Here is a 15,271-nt window from a genome sequence, read left to right on the forward strand (position 1 = left end):
TATTTTTTCTAAAAAATCATAAAAACAGCTGAAATCACATAATTTGGGCCTGTTTTGTTCCTACAGTATTATAAACCTTAATAACATTTATTTCCAGTAATTGCCAGTCAATTTTGACCACTTCACAGCTCACACTATTGATTTCATCCAGTTTAGGCCAAAAGGTTGCAATGAGCTAGCTGGCTGAATAAGCTAAGCGACAGCACTGAATAAGCTAAGCGACAGCACTAACATGTGGCAGCTCAGCTTCCAACATGGCACAGAGTGGCACTGCAGTGGCAGACAGTATGGCAGTTTAATAAACTATCAAATTAAAAATGTCAGGCAGCAATGCCTCAAACAGCACATATTGCAAAGAAAAGAGGTGCAAGATGGAATTGTCCTTGGGCCCTTCCGCCCATCCTTATGTTGTATATAGTAATCAGGACGTGCACAGTTTAACAAACCAATCACTTCAGAGACAGGGACTGCCAATTGTGGCTGAAGCGATTGGTTTGTTTGGGCCCCCACAAAACAAGACTACTTTTTTATTGATTCTCTATTAACACTAATTGATGGAATAGAGATTAACATACAGACCTTGGCTACAATTAGTAGCAGAGTGTTCCTTTTTTCCCATAGGAGCATTACCATAATAGCATACCTGTATATCAAAATAAATACATACTTCTTTCATCATACTTGTGTGTTAGACTTACATTTATATAGCTAAGCGCAGACACATTTTCCCATAATCATTTGTACTCCAGAGATTGATTTATCTCTCAGTGTCAGCTGCTATCTAGTATAATCACAGGAGAGTGAGCGCAGGTTCCTTTCTGAAATATTCAAGCTACCAACGGGCAGCTGACATTGCTGGCAATAAACTCTTCATGCACAAACTGGCATTACAAAGGCAAGATGCTGTCACCATCATCATCCCCATCCTCATCCTCATCAGTGTGTACATCATCTTCACACAATATTAATTTGTCCTCGCTGGAAGCCACCGATGCCTCTGTAAATTTTGGATGTAATTGGCAGTAAAGGTCTTCCTAGTGAAATTTGTAGTTAATTTTGATGGACATCATCTTTTACACATTTTGAGGAAGTAGCCTCCTACACCGATCACTGACAAGGTTCCATGCAGCAGTGCCCCAACCAGCACATAATGGAAAGGTGCTAGATGGAATTGTCCTTGGGCCCTCCAACCCACCCTTATGTTGTATATATGAAACAGGACATTCATAGTTTAACAAACCAATCACTTCAGTAACAGGACTGCCATTTGTGGCTGAAATGATTGGTTTGTTTGGACCCCCAACAAAACAAGCTGCCAATGCGCAGTGGACAGTGGTGGCAATGATCTCATACACAAACTGGCTTTAACCACTTGCCTGGCACGGTTGTATCAGATACGACCACACCAGGCTGGGCTTTCCCTGATGTGGTCGTATCTGATACGACCAGTCAGAAATGCCCACTAGGCGGCTGTGGGAAGCTAATCTTCCCACAACCGCCTACATCAGGGGGACCTTCTGGTCCCTCTGCAAGCATGGCTGCCTCTCTAGCGTGTCCCGATCACTGCTGGCCACAGTGATCGGGCACCGTCGGCAGCCCCCCTCCCATAGAAGCACCAGTGCTGCTACTGTGACCCGATCACTGTGGCCAGCAGTTATCGGGCAGCCATCTCCACCCCCTTCAGTAAACAGCAGTAAAAGCAGCTCTGGTAGCCACCGCTGCTGCTACGTATCCGGGCCGCCAGCGGGACACCCTCCCGCTGCGGCTCCGGAACTACAGAGATCACATAGTGATCACTGTGTGTGAAGGAGCAGCAGCGGCGGCGGCTCCGGTAGCCGTTGCTGCCGCTATGTATCCGGGCCGCTAGCGGGACACCTTCCCACTGCGGCTCTGGAACTACAGTGATCACATAGTGATCACTGTGTGTGAAGGAGCAGCGGCGGCGGCTCTGGTAGCCACTGCTGCTGCTATGTATCCGGGCCGCTAGCGGGACACCCTCCTGCTGCAGCTCCGGAACTACAGTGATCACATAGTGATCACTGTGTGTGAAGGAGCAGTGGCGGCGGCTCTAGTAGCCGCTGCCGCCACTGCTATGTATCCGGGCTGCTAGTGGGACACCCTCCCGCTGCGGCTCCGGAACTACAGTGATCACTGTGTGTGAAGGAGAAGCAGCTGCGGCTTTGGCTGCTGCTTCCAGGTAGCCTAGCACACTCTATCCGGCCTCAGCTCCTCCCCAATGATGCCCGATTTTATAAGGGCAATTATATATATATATAATATATATATGTATATGTATATATATATATATATATATATATATATGTATATACATCGCTGGTGAACACACAGATGTAAATAGCTTTTTGTGCCAAATAGCTGGAGAAAGGTGATGCATAAATAAAAAGCAGTCCACTAAAGTCCTTCCTGTGTGTTCACCAGCGGTGCCTCCGGTTTATTGGATACCAAGCTATTCATTGTAAGCTCCAATTCATACACCCCACACTACTCTGCTTAATAGCATGGTGAGCTGCGTTATCAGCTGGATCCCACCTTCATCTCTACACGCTGGGGCACTTAGCCGCTGGAGCGGCACAGCTCGGAGACACACATCAGTGTGGGACGCTAACATAGTAGCCGGACTCTGCTCCCTTTCTACATGCTGGAGCCATCAGCTGTTGGAGCGGCTATTTGGGGTTTACATTAGAGCGGTGCACTGCACCTGCTACCGGACTTTGGGCCTGATTCAGAGCCACTCGTAAGTGGCAGCTCGTTCGCTTCTAGCGATGTTTGCCCAACTGCGCATGCGTACGGATCATTATACGCATGTGCGAACCAGTCAGTGCGGCCGAAATTCATGTGTTCGCAAAATAGCGAATGCCTGATAATTTGAGTGACAGGATGAGGCGTATGTGGGTGGTAACAGGGGAAGGTGCTTGAAAACGGGGAGTGGAGATCCGATCGCAGGTGTGCTTAAAGGTCAAAACGGGCGTTTTATGGGTGTGCATATTTAAAACAGCAGCGTCATTGACCACGTCACTGGGTTATTTTATAGCCAGAACTGCTCGCAAAATTGTGGTAGCAAAAACCAACCACAAGAATAGCGAGCAGCTCATACCCTGTTCGATGTACTCGATTAATCTAATAAATAGCGGACATGACATAGGATGCGAGCGGCCAGGGGGCGTAGTTTCCCAAAAAACGACCGCAAGTTCTGTTCGCTCGTTCAGACCTAGAGGCGTGAACAGACCGCAAACAGCGAACGGTTCATTTGAATAGCCACCCCTATTTTCTGGACGAGCGAGCGCAAATAGCGACAGGCTCTGAATCAGGCCCTTTGTTCACATTCACACGCCGAAGCTGGTGAGTGCTGTAGCAGTGCTACATTTGGATACAAGAACCCTCTCTATTTGGGTAGGCAAACCGCTGGCACGGTAGCCTACAGGATACTAACCTTGATATCGGGGTCCGCACTGGTGACTATGGCCCTGATTCAGACCCACTCGCAAGTGGCTGTCCGCTCGCAAGTGGGTCGATGGTCTGCACTGAGCATGCGCACGACGGAGGGAGCTCCGTCGTGCGCATGCGCCAGACGCGACGAGCGAAGGAAAGTCCTTCGCTCGTTGTGTCTGATCAAAGGGGGCGTGCTGTCGATGTTGATTGACAGCACGCCCACTTTGGTGGGCGTGCCGGGGGCGTACCTCCCTGACGGGGGCGTTCCCAAGGGAACGCCTCCCGTCAGAAGCCGGCCCACTGACATCACTAGTGATGTCAGTGGGAGTGATTTTGGCTCTGATAGAGCCAAAATCACTCCGGGCCTTGCGGTGGAAAACCTCAACCGCAGGCTCTGGCTCGCAGTTTCGATGGTCGCGATGGTCACGACCATCGCGGCCATCAAACTGCACGCTCGTATAGGCTGTGGGTGGTGACCCACAGCTATACGAGCGTCCAGGGGGACGCTCCATAGTTATGGAGGACGGCCCTCATTCAGAGCGTGCGCTCTGCTCAGAGCGTACGGCTCTGAATGAGGGCCAATATCAGCTACCTTATCCAATTAAAACTTTTTACGCCCCATTATAGAGGGGATTTATTACCATTTTGATTATTGTATATGTTAATGTTCGTAACCATTGGTTTGGGATGTTTTTTCCAGTGTATCTTCAATTAAGTAATAGATACTAATGGGTACACTGTAAGTGATTTTTATGTGATGCTTTTCATGTGATGTTACATTATGTTTTTATACTGAACTGCAGTTCAATTATATGTTTAAATAAATTTCTATAACAATTTACAGCCTTTACAGTTGTGTATAGACGACTGCATAGACATCTCTTTTCTTTTTATCCAACCAGATGTCAAAACTTGGTTGTGTTGACTCATCTTCATCACCAGTGGGCCTTTTTTTGGGAAAGTTTAGTTTTTTCTTGGCAGCCGCACTTGCTGGAGAAACTGAAGGAGGAACCATTGCTGCATCACTTGCTGCTTGAGCTGACAATTTCCTTACCAACAGCTCTTTGCATCTCTTCAGATCTGTGTCTGCTGGGAAAAAATACATGATGTATGACTTAAACCTAGGATCCAGCATGGTCGCCAAAATGTATTGATCCGATTGAAAGAGCCTGACAACCCTTGGATCCTGGCGAAGCGAATAAAGGACTTTATCTACAAGCCTGACATACTTCATTTCAGCTCCTCCTTCAGTTTCTCAAGCTGCTTTTCCCACAGTTTAATTAGGGGAAATACCTGACTCAAGTTGGCAGTGTCTGAACTCACTTCACAGGTGAATCTTCGAAGGGTTTCAGCACTTTGCACAACACAGAAAGTATTTTCCACTGAGCTTGAGTAAGGTACATTCCCCCTAATCTTCCTATGTCATAGCTCGCTGTGTAGCTTTGGATGGCTTTTTGCTGTTCCTTCATCCGCTGAAGCATATAAAGCATGGAGTTCCACCTCGTAACTACCTCTTTCTTCAGCTGGTGAAGGGGCAAATTCAACATTTCGTGCAGGTGCTGCAATCTTCTACATGCACCTGCTGAATGGCGAAAATGTCTAGAAATTTTGTGGGCCACAGAGAGCATCTCCTGCATGGCTCTGTTTTTTTTTTTTAAATTTTGCACCACCAAGTTGATTGTGTGAGCAAAACTTGGGACATGCTGGAATTCACACAGCTGTAATGCTCTCACAATATTAGTGGCATAGTCAGAAATCACAAATCCCGAGGAGAGTCCAAGCAGTCATTGTGCAATGACATCCCCAAATTTTATTTAGAGATTGTCATTGGTATGCCTTTTAGTGAAACCAGTGATACACAGAGTAGCCTGCCTCTGAATGAGCTGCTGTTTCTTAGATGCTGTTGATGCCGATGCTGCTGCTGCCGCTGAAGGCAAATCATCCACCAAGTGGGCTATTACAGTCATGTAATTTTGCATTTGCCCTGTTCCAATTGTCCATATATCTGTGGTTAAGTGGACAGTGGGTACAATGGCATTTTGGAAGACACTAATTAAGTTTTTTTAACATCCCTGTACATTTTGTGAATTGCTTTTCTAGTGAAGTGGAACATAGATGGAATTTGGTAGCGGGGACACAGGACCTCAATTAACTATCTAAAACTCACTGCACTAATGGCGGATATTGGAAGCACAACTAATACCAGCATAGATGTTATGGCATCAGTGATCCACTGTGCAACCGGATGACTGCTGTCATACTTGCTCCCCCTTTCAAAGGATTGTTTAACAGTCAATTGTTTATTTGAACTACTACTAATAGTCTTCCTAGTCCCCTTCTGTTTTGAAGATCCACTCCCATCAGCAGCAGGCATAGCACTCAAGGATTCTTCTGAGGAATCCAGGATAAGAGAGGACTGAGTTAGCCTTATCAAATTGGATGCAGGACTACTTCCGATCATGATTGAGGATATTTGTTGATGAAGGTGTTGGTGGTGAAGATGCCAGGTGCTTGTATCTAGCAGAGAGAAGGGAGCTAGCTGAAACTGGACTGCTTGTTGTTACTTTTTTAGCCAAAGTTTCTGAATTTTGCAAACACTTGTTTGGATGAATGCACTGTAGATGACATAACAGGGAGGAGGTTCCTAGATGGTTAAGGTCCCTACCTCTACTTGCTCTGGCATGACAATGGGTACAGATGGCTGCACAGTTGTTGTCCAGATTTGGGTAGAAATGATTCCACATATAAGAAGTGGATTTTTTTGTTTTATGTCCAGGCATGACAATGGGCTTTTCATTATCATGGGCAACAACTGTTTCCACTGGGGCCTGATTTACACAAACAACATACTCATCAACAACATCCTCATCATCAACATCCTCATCACCAACATCCTTATTAACATTAGCTACACAAATATCCTCCCCATCCTGGTGCACTTCCACAGAAGCATCCTCGATTTCTATGTCTGCATGTTGACTTGTGCTGCTCATCCCCACATTTGCAGAGGCCGCACAAGTGGTGGAAGGAGGCTCCTCTTCGAGTACAGTTTTGGAAAGGTTAGGCTCTCACGTGGCACCCACCGACACACTTAGACTCTCCCCAGGGACTTCTGACATTTCTGAGTGTACAGTTGGTTCCTGTGCCTTAACGATTTTAATTTTTTTTAAATGTCTATAGGGAGAAGGGCTTACATCATCATAAGTGGCAGAACCACCAGTCATAAATAAAGGCCAAGGCCTTAGCTTTTCCTTGCCACTTCATGTGGTGAAAGGCATATTGCCAATTTTATGTCTTTCCACAGCTAACTTTCCCTTTGATATTTTTTTCTTTACCAATGTAAAAGGTTAGTTCTTTGATTTTAGATGCCCTGACTTAAGCCCTCCTTGCCCTTGGGCATTGTCTTTAGTAGATGATGTAGATGGACTAGTATAATCCTGACTGGTGGCACTGGCAGCAGCTCCAGCACTAGTATGTGGTTCCTGCTCTACTCTCAACTGATAGTTCTCCATATCAACAAACACAAATGAAGTGGGATACAGCACACATGTCAATTTGTACCAATTTTAAATATTACACTTCGGTATCAATGACCTACAGTGTCACAATATTTTTTAGAAATACACTGTGCTACCACTTACAGTGTCACAATATTTTTTATGAATAAATTGCACTACCACTTACAGTGACTCACAATACGTGTGGAATATTACACTGCGTTTCCACTTACAGTATCAAAATATTTTTTATGAATACACTGCGCTACCACTTACAGTGACTCACAATACGTGTTGAATATTACAATGCATTTCAACTTACAGGGTTAAAATATATTATTTATGAACACACTGCGCTACCACTTACAGTGTCAAAATACATTTTGAACATTACACTGCGTTTCCACTTACAGTGTCTCAATAATTTTTATGAATACATACACTGCACTATCCCTTACAATGTCACAATACGTGTTGAATATTACACTGCATTTCCACTTAAGTGTCACAATATGTGTATATTACATTGTGGTTACACTTACAGTGTCACAATACATGTATGAATATTAGACTGCGCTATGACTTATAGTGTCACAATAAGTGTATGAATATTACACTGCGGTCTGACCGGCAGCGACATAGTAAAAAAAATATAGAATATAGTACACTGGGGTACAGCACAAAAAAAATATATTATTTAGCTTTTATTTGCTTTTATTTTTTTACACTGGACACCCTTGGACAGACAGAGTACCCCTGGATGGACACAGAGACTTTGGATGAACGTAGCAGCCCCTGCCCTGGATGGACACAGCAGTTCCTGGTTGGACATAGCAGCCCCTGCCCTGGATGGGCACAGCAGCCCCTGATGGATACAGCTGCCCCTGCCTGGACAGACACAGCATGCCTGGACAGACACAGCACCCCTGGAGAGAAGCAGCATCCGTGGATAGACACAGCACCACTGGACACACAGCACGTCTGCTCACTTCACTCTCCACAGCTGGAGTGGAATGGTGCTGATGACCAGGTACCTAGTTTATAGTATCCAAAGCCAGCAAGAATCCGACATTGGGATGATGACATTTTGCCTCGTTTTTGGGATCCGAGTCTGGTGGGAAAACCCGAGCCGGACGGATATGACTCGGAATAGCAATGTTCGGGTAGGTCCCATTCTTTGAGAACCGGACCCGCTCATCTCTAGTATTTACTAATATATTTAAATTAAAGTGCCCTGTCATACAAATGAACATTTTCAAATGTAATTGTATTTACAATGGATGAATAATTATTATTATGTAATTTTAGGAGCTTGATGAGACCCCATTCAAACTTGGGAATTATGCTATTACTTTAATAAAATGATTGTGTTTAAGGTAAGGGAATTATGAGATTTAATGAACTTAAGGGACATTTTTTGTTTTTTATTCTGACAAAAATTACACTATAATGTATGCAGCAATTGTGCACTTTAGATGAGGTGCTTGAATAAGTGAATATCTATCACAGTAAGTCAAACCTTCACACCAGGTGCTGTAAACTACAGTACTTTGATTTATGTATGCATATTATAGTGTGTGTATATATATATATATATATATATATTAGGGGTGAGCGGGTTCGGATTTCTGAAATCCGAACCCCCCCGAGCCCCCCCGATCCGAGTCCGATCCGAGTCAGGCTCGACTTTTCCCGCCTGACTCGGATCTGAAATCGAGGCAAAACGTCATCTTCCCGCCTTCCGAGTCTCGCGGGTTTTGGATCCTATATAAGGTACACACGTCGGCGCCATTTTCTCACTCGGCTGTGGACAGTGAAGAGGGAGGGTGGGAGTTAGGGCTGTGTAGTGTAGTGTAGTGTAGTGCTGCTGTTGTCCACTACTTCAAAGTCCATAGGGGCTGGCTGTGTTGTGCTGTGCTGCTGTTGTTAATAGGGGCTGTGTCCACTACTTCAAAGTCCATAGGGGCTGGCTAGACTGTGTTGTGCAGTCAGTTCTCCATAGGGGCTGTGTCCACTCCAAAGTCCTGTGCAGTGTCCCAGTCCTAAAGGAGTGCTGTAGTGTTGTCCAGGGGGTGCTCTGTCCATCAGGGGTGCTCCCCCCAAGTGCTAAAAAAATAATATATTTTCTGTGTTTGTGAATTGTGTGCGCAGTAGCCGCACGTGCATCAACAAAGTAGTGCCAAGCGTGCGCCTGTGTCATAAGTAAAGGGCCGGCTGGCTTGACCGTTAAGGGTGCTGTAACCCCCAAAAGTACACTCCAGTCCAAACCAAAAAAAAAATTATTTTCTGTGTTTGTGAATTGTGTGCGCAGTAGCCGCACGTGCATCAACAAAGTAGTGCCAAGCGTGCGCCTGTGTCATAAGTAAAGGGCCGGCTGGCTTGACCATTAAGGGTGCTGTAACCCCCGAAAGTACACTCCAGTCCAAACCAAAAAAAAAATTATTTTCTGTGTTTGTGAATTGTGTGCACAGTAGCCGCACGTGCATCAACAAAGTAGTGCCAAGCGTGCGCCTGTGTCATAAGTAAAGGGCCGGCTGGCTTGACCGTTAAGGGTGCTGTAACCCCCGAAAGTACACTCCAGTCCAAACCAAAAAAAAAATTATTTTCTGTGTTTGTGAATTGTGTGCGCAGTAGCCGCACGTGCATCAACAAAGTAGTGCCAAGCGTGCGCCTGTGTCATAAGTAAAGGGCCGGCTGGCTTGACCGTTAAGGGTGCTGTAACCCCCGAAAGTACACTCCAGTCCAAACCAAAAAAAAAATTATTTTCTGTGTTTGTGAATTGTGTGCGCAGTAGCCGCATGTGCATCAACAAAGTAGTGCCAAGCGTGCGCCTGTGTCATAAGTAAAGGGCCGGCTGGCTTGACCGTTAAGGGTGCTGTAACCCCCGAAAGTACACTCCAGTCCAAACCAAAAAAAAAATTATTTTCTGAGTTTGTGAATTGTGTGCGCAGTAGCCGCACGTGCATCAACAAAGTAGTGCCAAGCGTGCGCCTGTGTCATAAGTAAAGGGCCGGCTGGCTTGACCGTTAAGGGTGCTGTAACCCCCGAAAGTACACTCCAGTCCAAACCAAAAAAAAAATTATTTTCTGTGTTTGTGAATTGTGTGCGCAGTAGCCGCATGTGCATCAACAAAGTAGTGCCAAGCGTGCGCCTGTGTCATAAGTAAAGGGCCGGCTGGCTTGACCGTTAAAGGGTGCTGTAACCCCCAAAGTACACTCCAGTCCAAACCCAAAAAAAATTTATTTTCTGTGTTTGTGAATTGTGTGCGCAGTAGCCGCACGTGCATCAACAAAGTAGTGCCAAGCGTGCGCCTGTGTCATAAGTAAAGGGCCGGCTGGCTTGACCGTTAAGGGTGCTGTAACCCCCGAAAGTACACTCCAGTCCAAACCAAAAAAAAAATTATTTTCTGTGTTTGTGAATTGTGTGCGCAGTAGCCGCACGTGCATCAACAAAGTAGTGCCAAGCGTGCGCCTGTGTCATAAGTAAAGGGCCGGCTGGCTTGACCGTTAAGGGTGCTGTAACCCCCGAAAGTACACTCCAGTCCAAACCAAAAAAAAAATTATTTTCTGTGTTTGTGAATTGTGTGCGCAGTAGCCGCACGTGCATCAACAAAGTAGTGCCAAGCGTGCGCCTGTGTCATAAGTAAAGGGCCGGCTGGCTTGACCGTTAAGGGTGCTGTAACCCCCGAAAGTACACTCCAGTCCAAACCAAAAAAAAAATTATTTTCTGTGTTTGTGAATTGTGTGCGCAGTAGCCGCACGTGCATCAACAAAGTAGTGCCAAGCGTGCGCCTGTGTCATAAGTAAAGGGCCGGCTGGCTTGACCGTTAAGGGTGCTGTAACCCCCGAAAGTACACTCCAGTCCAAACCAAAAAAAAAAAAATTTTCTGTATTTGTGAATTGTGTGCGCAGTAGCCGCACGTGCATCAACAAAGTAGTGCCAAGCGTGCGCCTGTGTCATAAGTAAAGGGCCGGCTGGCTTGACCGTTAAGGGTGCTGTAACCCCCGAAAGTACACTCCAGTCCAAACCAAAAAAAAAATTATTTTCTGTGTTTGTGAATTGTGTGCGCAGTAGCCGCACGTGCATCAACAAAGTAGTGCCAAGCGTGCGCCTGTGTCATAAGTAAAGGGCCGGCTGGCTTGACCGTTAAGGGTGCTGTAACCCCCGAAAGTACACTCCAGTCCAAACCAAAAAAAAAATTATTTTCTGTGTTTGTGAATTGTGTGCGCAGTAGCCGCACGTGCATCAACAAAGTAGTGCCAAGCGTGCGCCTGTGTCATAAGTAAAGGGCCGGCTGGCTTGACCGTTAAAGGGTGCTGTAACCCCCGAAAGTACACTCCAGTCCAAACCAAAAAAAAATTATTTTCTGTGTTTGTGAATTGTGTGCGCAGTAGCCGCACGTGCATCAACAAAGTAGTGCCAAGAGTGCGCCTGTGTCATAAGTAAAGGGCCGGCTGGCTTGACCGTTAAAGGGTGCTGTAACCCACAAAGTACACTCTAGTCCAAACCAAAAAAAAAATTATTTTCTGTGTTTAGCCGCACGTATATATCAAATCGATATAACATAAATGGAGGACCAAACTTTCTCCGATAAAAATAAAATAGAGAAAGATCAAGAACCACTTCCTCCTAGTGCTGAAGCTGCTGCCACTAGTCATGACATAGACGATAACATGCCATCAACGTCGTCTGCCAAGGCCGATGCCCAATGTCATAGTAGAGGGCACATACAATCCCAAATGGCAAAGTTCAGGAAAATGACCTTGAAAAAGACATTTAAATCAGCTGAAGAGAAACGTAAACTTGCCAATATGCCATTTACGACACGGAGTGGCAAGGAACGGCTAAGGTCGATCCCTAGTATGTTCATGACTAGTGGTTCAGCTTCACATGACGATGGAAGCCCTCCTCCCACTAAAAAAATCAAAAGAGTTAAGCTGGCAAAAGCACAGCGAAGAACTGTGCTTTCTAAGAAGATATCACAAATCCCCAAGGAGAGTCCAAGTGTGGTGGTGGTTGCGATGCCTGACCTTCCCAGCACTGGACGGGAAGAGGTGGCTCTTTCCACCATTTGCATGCCCCCTGTAAGTGCTGAAAGGAGCACCCACAGTCCACTTGCTGATATGCAAATTGAAGATGTCACTGTTGAAGTACAACAGGATGAGGATACTGGTGTAGCTGGCGCTGAGGAGGAAGTTGGCGAGGAGGATTCTGATGGTGATGTGGTTTGTTTAAATCAGGCTCCGGGGGAGACAGTTGTTGTCCGTGGGATGAAAAAGCCCATCACGGTCATGCCTGGGCAGAAGACCAAACATTCCACCTCTTTGGTCTGGCAATATTTCTATCCAAATCCGGACAACAACTGTCTTGCCATATGTACCATATGTAAAGGTGAAATAAGTAGGGGTAGGGACGTCAACCACCTAGGAACATCCTCCCTTATACGGCACCTGCAGCGCGTTCATAAAAAGTTACTGTCAAGTTCAGAAACTTTGGCTAAGACCGTAAGCAGTCCAGGGACACCTAAATCCCGTTGTCCTGTTGTATCCAAGCGCCTGCAAACCACACCGTCAACTCCCTCCTCGTCAATTTCCTCCTTAGTCAGGATCGGAAGTAGTCCTGCAGGCCATGTCACTGGCATGACTGACTCTCCTATCCGGGATTCCTCTGGAGGATCCTGCATTGCTACGCCTACTGCTGCCGCTGCTGCTGTTGCTGCTGCTGGGAGTCGTTCATCATCCCAGAGAGGAAGTAGGAACACCACTACTTTTACTAAACAATTGACCCTCCAACAGTCCTTAGCGAGGAGGATGAAGTACGACAGCAGTCATCCTGAAGCAAAACGTATAACTGAGGCCTTGACTGCTATGTTGGTGTTAGACGTGCGTCCGGTATCCGCCATTAGTGCAGTGGGATTTAGACAATTGATGGAGGTAGTGTGTCCCCGGTTCCAAATCCCGTCTAGATTCCACTTCACTAGGCAGGCGATACCGAGACTGTACAGAAACGTCAGAAAAAGTGTCCTCAGTGTCCTGAAAAATGCCGTTGTACACAATGTCCACTTAACCACGGACATGTGGACAAGTGGAACAGGGCAGACTAAGGACTATATGACTGTGACAGCCCACTGGGTAGATGTATCACCTTACGCAGCAACAGCAGCAGCGTCACCAGTAGCAGCATCTCAGAAACGCCAGCTCGTTACAAGGCAGGCTACGCTGTGTATCACCGGTTTCAGTAAGAGGCACACCGCCGACAACCTCTTAGAGAAACTGAGGGAAATCATCGCCCAGTGGCTTACCCCACTTAGACTCTCCTGGGGATTTGTGATATCTGACAACGCCACCAATATTGTGCGGGCATTACATCTGGGCAAATTCCAGCACGTCCCATGTTTTGCTCACACAATAAACTTGGTGGTGCAGAATTTTCTGAAAAGCGACAGGGGCGTGCAGGAGACGCTTTGGGTGGCCCGAAAAATTTCTGGCCACTTTCGCCATTCAGCGACTGCGTGCCGAAGACTGGAGCGCCAGCAAACACTCTTGAACCTGCCCCGCCATCACCTGAAGCAAGAGGTTGTGACGCGGTGGAACTCAACCCTCTATATGCTTCAGAGGATGGAGGAGCAGCAAAAGGCCATACAAGCCTATACATCCACCTATGACATAGGCAAAGGAGGGGGTATGCACCTGACTCAAGCGCAGTGGAGAATGATTTCCGTGTTGTGCAAGGTTCTCCAGCCCTTCGAACTTGCCACACGTGAAGTCAGTTCAGACACAGCCAGCTTGAGTCAGGTCATTCCCCTCATCAGGCTTTTGCAGAAGCAGCTGGAGAAAGTGAAGGAGGAGCTAAGACGGAGCGATTCCGCTCGGCATGTGGGACTTGTGGATGAAGCCCTTCATTCGCTTTGCCAGGATTCCAGGGTGGTCAATCTGTTGAAATCAGACCACTACATTTTGGCCACCGTGCTTGATCCTAGGTTTAAAGCCTATGTGGTGTCTCTCTTTCCGGCCGACACAAGCCTGCAGAGGTGCAAAGACCTGCTGGTGAACACACTGTCAGCTGAAGCGGAACGTGACACGTCAACGGCTCCTTCTTCATTTTCTCCCGCAACTGGGGCTGCCAGGAAAAAACTTAGGTATCCTAAGCAACCCGCTGGCGGTGATGCAGGGCAGGCAGGACCAAGTTTGGACATCTGGTCCGGACTGAAGGACCTGGCAACAATTTCTGACATGTCTACTGTCACTGCATATGATACTGTCACCATTGACAGAATGGTGGAGGATTACATCGGTGACAGCATCCAAGTAGGCATGTCAGACAGTCCATACCTGTACTGGCAGGAAAAAGAGGCAATTTGGAGGCCCCTGTACAAGCTGGCTCTATTTTACCTGAGTTGCCCCCCCTCCAGTGTGTACTCCGAAAGAGTGTTTAGTGCAGCCGGGAACCTTGTCAGCGAAAGGCGTAGGAGGTTGCTTCCACAGAATGTGGAGAAGATGATGTTCATCAAAATGAATTATCAGCTCTTCCAGGGAGACCAGCCTCCAGAAGGTACAGAGGGACCTGTGGTGGTGGATTCAAGTGGGGACGAGTTAATACTTTGTGAGGATGAGGATGTACACACTGAAGAGGGTGAGGAATTGGTGGATGAGGAGGATGAGGATGACATCTTGCCTCCGTAGAGCCAGTTTGTGCAGGGACACATTAATTGCCAGCTTGTTTTGTGGGGGCCCAAACGAACCAATCATTTCAGCCACAGTTGTGTGGCAGACCCTGGCGCTGAAATGATTGATTTGTTAAAGTGTGCATGTCCTGTTTATACAACATAAGGGTGGGTGGGAGGGCCCAAGGACAATTCCATCTTGCACTTCTTTTTTTTCTTTGCATTATGTACAGTTTGGGGCCTAGTTTTTCTAACTGCCATCCTGTCTGCCACTGCAGTGTCACTCCTAGATGGGTCACGTGTTTGTGCCGCCCACTCGTGTCGCTTAGCATAGTCATCCAGCTACCTCGGTGCAACCTTTTGGACATGAAAACACTATTGTGAGGTGTGAGGTGTTCAGAATAGACTGGAAATGAGTGGAAATTAAGGTTATTGAGGTTAATAATAGCATAGGAGCAGAGAAACCAACAAATTCTGTGATTTTAGCTGTTTTTATGCTTTTTAAAAAAAAAATACAGATCCAAAACACAAAACCCAGAACCCAAAACACGGAAGGGTGGTTTTGGCAAAACCAATCCAGATCCAAAACACGAAGAAAGATCCAGATCCAAAACCAAAACACAAAACACGAAAAGTGGCCGGTGCACACCCCTAATATATA

General features: G+C 46.5%; 1 protein-coding gene across 2 annotated transcripts in view; it reads right to left on the bottom strand.

Moving 5' to 3' along the window:
* Positions 1–15,271, bottom strand: part of SYT6 (synaptotagmin 6) — a 436,226-nt gene that overhangs the window by 59,513 nt on the left and 361,442 nt on the right. The gene's annotated exons all lie outside the window — the stretch shown is intronic.

The sequence above is a fragment of the Taudactylus pleione genome, unplaced genomic scaffold (assembly GCF_031769625.1).
Source record: "Taudactylus pleione unplaced genomic scaffold, aTauple2 ptg000396l, whole genome shotgun sequence".
Lineage (NCBI taxonomy): Eukaryota > Metazoa > Chordata > Amphibia > Anura > Myobatrachidae > Taudactylus > Taudactylus pleione.